Source organism: Macrobrachium nipponense, chromosome 22 (genome assembly GCF_015104395.2).
Source record: "Macrobrachium nipponense isolate FS-2020 chromosome 22, ASM1510439v2, whole genome shotgun sequence".
In the NCBI taxonomy this organism is placed as follows: Eukaryota; Metazoa; Arthropoda; class Malacostraca; order Decapoda; family Palaemonidae; genus Macrobrachium; species Macrobrachium nipponense.
Window position 1 is genome coordinate 28,764,192 of NC_087213.1, and position 7,010 is coordinate 28,771,201.

The 7,010-nt window shown below is 36.2% G+C and overlaps 1 protein-coding gene across 1 annotated transcript in view; it reads left to right on the forward strand.

The window, feature by feature from the left end:
• The window catches only part of LOC135198224 (uncharacterized), a 1,334,440-nt gene that overhangs the window by 924,968 nt on the left and 402,462 nt on the right, over positions 1 to 7,010 (forward strand). The gene's annotated exons all lie outside the window — the stretch shown is intronic.

The following is a 7,010-nucleotide window of genomic DNA, read 5'->3' on the forward strand; positions in this document are numbered from 1 at the left end:
TGTTTGCGTAACCTCGTTTCCCCGCCTTCAGGAAGAGCTGGAGCAGAGGTGCTTGTTTTTGTGTTTGGTTCCAACGACGTTTTCACCTCTGGCGATGGACAGAGGGTTCTTCTGTTGTCTGGCTGCCGGTTTCTTATGTTAATTTATGATAAGAGAATTGGTCAACAAAATATTCAAGAATTAAGTCATTTCACGATACCAGTCAAAAGTCAGACACTTTAAACTGCTGAATCTACGGATTAATATTAATTATTTATGCATTCATTTATGAAGTTGTGTATGAGAGTCCATTTTTTTTTCGTCTTCATTCTGCTCATCAAATCTTGAGCAATGATTTTATTTTCAAATTAGGTTTCTGCATTCGAAAGTTATAAATTCGCACATTCTCACATGCATATATGTATAATTATATATTTTTGTATATATATAATGTATGTGTATATCATGTCTGTTACACTTTTTGCAATATTTCTGTGGAACATGCGTATCATCGTCATAATCAAAGGTTTAAGGAAAGTACTGTGGGTCCTATCAATCTCGTTGCTGCTTTGATTTTATTTGTCAAGTAAGGTATGGTTATCATTAAGTTTTGTTTATATGTCGATCCATTCCCGTTTTTTGTCACCTGCATCACTCAGTAATATTATGTTGTTAGGGGTATTAATAGCTAGTATGGTTACAAACAAGAAACTATTAGTTGACTAAAGAATGGCGAATGGCGCGGTGTTACTCCCAGAGACCCTTTCCAAAGGGTGTCATTCCGAATCTTCCACCAGTCTAACCTCTTGTTCATCCTTGGTTGTGAGAAATAATGCAGTTCCATGCCGAGAGAAAGCGCAGAGGAATAATTTCAGTATATAAATTTACTTGTTCAGTTGGAAACTGTGATTCTCTCAAGCATAATTTGAGTGAGTTTACTGAAAACGTTTGCAGTACTTAAAAAAAAAAACTAAGGTTTTCTCTTCTGGCATTAGAATAACTCGCAGTCGCAGGCTAGAAATAACGATGAACAGACAACATCCAATTAGAGTCGAGAGTTAATCATTTCATTGTAGCTATAGCTGGATCAGATTTTGCACAAAATCTACCAAAGACAATACAGACACCGTCTGAGTATGGTTGTCCTACTGAAAGGTAATTAAACATACCATGAAAATGAAGATTTCATTCAATATACATTCCATTCACAGACAGGCGGACAAACAGACAATGAAGCTAAGATTTTGATAATGTTAAACTCATATCGAACGATGCCCAGCAGTCAAGGACAAAAGAAATAAAGAGACAGCTTAAGGGAATCGTACACTTCACTGACTGCCAATCAGGAACCATAATATAAGTACCTTCCAGCCCACATGGTACCTTTCCGACATTCCACTTGCAAAAGCATTGTTTTTGGGAAAAGGCGTATAAGAATCCAACAGCGATTTTGGTGAAAGGGCAAGAAAAATGTATTTCTTTAACGTAGAATTAGGTGCATCCAAAACACACCGAAAAGCTATTCCTTTCTTTAACTGTCACGTCAATCAAGAATCGTGATGACATGTGAAACGTTGAAATCAAGAAAGGCAGTTCTGCATAGTTACATTTCCTCTGAATAAGGTTCAAGCTGAAGTTTCTTCTTTCGCTTCCATTTTTTCACGATTGAATGAGAGAATTTCTTGTATATTTAGGTTTGCAGAGTCTTTTAGTTGGCCTGATTGAGTGACATTGGAATAACGTTTGCATTCGCAGGCACTTGGAGAATATTTAATGAATCGCAAGTCATTATATTTTTGAGAAAAGAAAAATTAAACGAGGACTTTTTTGACATAGAATCTTCTGTTTTAACACACACCAATATACACACGCGTGCGTGTGTTCAACTACGCTATACGCTCGCGCAAACACGGCCACACACACAGACGCACACATAAAATTGAACACGTGATGCGTAGACCGAAAGTAGAACACGCGATGCTTAGATGTATATAAAATACCATAGGGAAAAGAGAAATAGAGAAATGGGAACCTGGGAACCTGATATATATATATATAATATCTATATATATATATACATAATATATTACTACATATATATATTATATATGTATATGTATATGTATATATATATATATATATATATATATATATATATATATATATATATTGTGTGTGTTTGTGTAAAATCTGTCGTCTGTCGGTGTATATACGTAGAATGAGGGAGATGGAGAAAAATAAAGACTTGGTGATATGATTTACGTGGTATTAAGGCTGCGTTCTGGCAAAGTTGTGTCACTCCCCGTAATGATATTATCATGTTAATACCCTTAGCCGTCGCATCGAAGGCCGTTGTTGCCCCAACTGACGTAGCAGCGAAAAGGAAAAGCCCTTGCAGTGCGTGTGCAACCTGACCCAGTGAAGGACTTAATAGTGGGACTTTGCGTTATTTTGATTTTTTTAAGCGTGGTCTATTATTTTCATGGAGTTATAACAGAAAGTGGAAATAATTGCCATGTTATTAGCCGTGGGACAATTAATTCCGAGAACTGAACTGTATTCATTATGTGGAATGTCTTCCAAATTGAAAGCTCTTTATTGTTCCGGTTACTTGGAGGTGTCCATTAACTGCACTGACTACATTGAAAGCCCTTCGTGCATAATTTGCAGTTTGTAACATTTTTGTGCATTATTTTTTTTTTTTCATTTATCCTGGGATTGCTGTTTATGCCGATTAAAATGAGTGCGTTTTATTTTGTAATTTAAATGGTGTTTCGATATCGGTTTGTATTATATTTGGTAGTGAGATGTCTTTTTGCATAACAAAACGTTTGTTCTTATAAAATTTAAGTCTTCATTGTTATATTGTAAAGCTTTATTTTTCTGTGATTTTAGTTTTCTGAAAAGAAAACTATTGTGCCGGCTTTTTGTGTCCGTCCGCACTTTTTCTGTCCGTCATCAGGTCTTAAAATCTACTAAGGCTAGAGGGCTACAAAATGGTATGTTGACCATCCTTCCCCCAATCATCAAACATACCAAATTGCAGCCCTCTATCCTAGATAGTTTTGATTTTATTTAAAGTCAAAGTTAGCCGTTATCGTCCGTCTGGCAACGATATAGGCCAGGCTACCACCGGGCCGTGGTTAAAGTTTCATGGGCAACGAATCCTTCAGCATTATACCGAGACCACTGAAAGATAGTTCTATTTTCGGTGGCCTTGATTATACGCTGTACAGATCAGTTTCTTCGGCGCACTTTTTGATTGTGTAATTCTGGTAACTGTGTGAAATGAGGCCTTTTCGAAGGTGAGTGTAAATCCAAGCAATTCTGAGCAGTTGATTTTCAAACCTCTCGGCATTGATATTGAATATTTTGTTCTGCGCTTGCCAACAATATGACACTTGTCGTTTTCGAAAGGTAATTTGGACAGTCATTGTGGATACAAACGTGTTTTAAGTTTATTTCAGGTCTGCATTAGACTTAGGAAGACAACTTTAAATTTCGTGACCTAGGTGTTGGATGTTTACACGATAGATAACTTTCACAATTCTTGAGTGACCAACCATATGGTAGCTTTCAAAGCAGGCACGTCTACCAGTCACTTAGTAGTGTCCAGGGGCCTTTGTTGTGTTTGACTAAAATTTGTCTTACATTCAGTTAGTTGTGTTATGGATTTTGATTATCGCCGCCTAGGAGGTTATGTTTTTGTTTCTGCCAGTTTGTCTGACTGTTTTTGTCTGTTCGCTATATTAAATAGAAGGTGAGCTTTTACGAATATATTACCGGAAAAACAGGGTCTCGTCAATGGAAACGAGTCACCAGAATTTTGATGGAGTTGATGCGAATGTAACACTTGGTGAGAAAGGACATTTTGTAGGTAGGATTACTCTGCAATGGTGGGGTTTGCGGTGTCCAAACGGTCTTGCATTCGGGACATTTGTTCCATTTACACATTTGGTATTCCACTCAGTAATTTTCTGGGAATTTGTCGCTAATGAAGTTCACTTCTTGTTTGCCGTTCCACTTGGTATTGATGTTGGATTTCTGGTCTTTATGGGTTATATTCCCTGTTTGACATAACACACAGCATTGTTCTTGACTTACGTTGCTGGTAGACTCTGTGAAATAATCGCCGGTCGTGAATGTAAATTATAGTGTGCAAATAATGCAACTCTTGTATACCTGTTCAGCAGAAGTCAAGACCATATTATCAACTGTTTTAATGATTAATGGGTGATATCCCAGTTCGAATAAAAATAACATTTCATTATTGAGACAACGACATCAGTGTGCCTTTCCGGTTAGGAAGTGTCAGTCCTCTTCTTCTGCGCAGGTGCCTGGTGCCTTTTTGTGTATTAGATTAACTTTTATGTCCTTTTTATTCATCTTCGATTTTAATACTCACAAATTTTATGACAGACTGAAACAACCTTAAAACTCCAAGCTCCTTTTTTTTATTGGATATTTAGATTTTATATTTTATTAGTTTTTTATTTTAATAGGTATTGGTTTTTATTAATGTTTTCAATACTCTTCCCTCGCGCTATTTGATATGTTTTTTCATTATATTCTTTTAATTTATGCAAAATGTTCTGTAAATAATATCTGGCAAGTTGAACGGTTGTTTTCCTTTTCGTAATAATGTTTCCACTATATGAAAAATTATTGTCATATCATTTTTACCCTGAAATGTAGGCCTCCCTCTCTCTGTCATTACCATTTGAAATGACTACCTGCTTGGTCCTAACCAAGGGTCATCTGGGCTGATGAGGGTGGGAGGAAAAGGGACACATTCATCCCTTCCTTTCCTTTCGTAGTATGGGGTGTCTTGTTTTCTCTTGATAAGCCAGATCATTAGCATTTAGGAAGGCGCTGTTATTGTAACTTGGATGGTATTTTGATTTTCACTGCTTCGTTTGCCGTTTGAAACGTCATTAGTAATCTTATGAATATGATTTGAGAGTTTTACGGGAGTTTTAATTCCTTTTATGCCTGACTTTGGAGACTTGGTCATTGGTAACAGCAACCTTTTGGGTCATTTTCGTCTGTGAAGGTGAATCTGGACAAGTTCACAAGGTAGGGATTTATGTGAAATACCGCGCAGCCAACAACAAACAACTTCGAGGAAGTCAGCCCTGCTTAGGGGATCGGGAGATGGCCGCGTTCGATTACGACCTGTCGTCTTCAATCCCGTTACATTCCCTCATCCCCACATTTTGTGCGAATCCCCCTCCCCCCCTCCCTTCTGTTCCCCTTTTCCTAAGTTGTTTACGAGATCTGGGTAAAAGGAGGAAAACTTAGTTGGGTTTACCCAGGATGGCTGCGGTTGGCTGGGTCGCTTTCAGATTTTATCAGGATTTTTGTAGGTTGAGCACTTACTTCATCTTGGGCTTAATGGTGGTTTCCTCATCTATTTACGAACTTTTCGCAGGTACCATGCAAGTTATTGATATAGTTTTTGTTATCGTTATCGTGAGAATTTAAAATTTTGATTAGATTTTATCCGCTGTTGTTCATTTAATAGAATAGTACTTTCAATTTCATAATTATTTTGAGGTAAGTGCTCAGTCAAAAGGGTTATATACGTATTCGTATGTTTTATTACGTTTGTGAAGAATTCCACGTTATTTTTATATAAGAATAATTTGGAATATTTTTTTTGGAAACTAAAATCAATGAACAATAGATTCTCTGAATACTGAACTTTTTTTTTTTTTTTACCTAAACAGTTGAATGACTTAGAATATATATTTGTTGGAAACAGACAAAAAGTCAAACACCGAAGCATGTATTTTCACTTTCGTATGTCAACTCGCAGATTTTCATAGCATTGCCCAGGAAAAGGTAAATACAGTACATAGTAACACAGAATCGATGCTTCGTGTGTTAAATGTTAAAGTGAGCCGAAGATATTTAAACAAAGTACTTAATTTTGAATATGTTCGTTAATTATCCTTTACTTATTTCCAGCAGCTGCAGGAGTTCTTCCAAGCCTCCATTTGAAATCCAATTTACTAAATATCCTTTTTCTGATCAACTCTCTCTTTTCACTGTCTTAAACGCTGATTTCCCAACAGTGGCCAAGTGCTTGACTTGACAGCCTAAATTTCATAACGCAATAAAAGCAACTTGACTTTTTATGTATTATGTTCACATGTAAGACTAATGAGTTATGATTCTCATTCCCTATTATTCGTAGTGATAAAATTCGGAAGGTTTCCCTTCAGATAAGTATGCCTTATACACTGCCAAAATGTACTTGGAAGATTTTTGAAAGAAACACAGGGTTATACGAGTCCACTTATTTGCAGAATATTTATCCTCATAAAAGATATTTGCTGCTCTTTTTATTTGCTCAACAACTTTTAATTTTTTACCATAGTGCTCAGTTGAAGCAGGTATTACCGGGCTTTCATATTTTCCTTGGTTTTGTAAATATTTAAATACTTTACAGTTGCAGCGCTGAGACTTTAGTACTTATTTAAGGATTTGTTTTAAAAGGGTAATCATAACAAAAAGCGATAGTTGAAGTAGGAAAGTAGTAACATAGCTTCGATTTTGAATAAATATAAGTTTTCATTATCATTTCATACTACTGCGTGAGCGTAATAGTATGAATCGTCTCCCTTTCAATTTTAATACAGTTGGGCTTTCTTTGAAAGGGGGTTTGATAGTAAGGAACGCCCCCCCCACCCCTCCCTCCCTCTCTCGCCTTGACAAAGTTGAATGACGTGCATCTTTCCTTTGAAAATTATCAGTCAAGTTTAATGACAAATTCTGCGATGATAAGCAAGTAAGAATCTTTATTATGTCTATAGAATATGAGACTGATTTGTATATTGTTCTTGTGTGCTATCACCTCTTTGCCTAAAGATAAGTTATGCTTTCATTTGCGAAAATAGGCCTATGACAGTTAACAAGTTCTAGGAAGTAGGAAATGCTTTGGGCTAATCTCCTTATCTTTTTCCAGTGAATTTTAGGTTTTCTTGTTTAACTATTCTCCATAAATTTTATTCGAATATAGAATATTC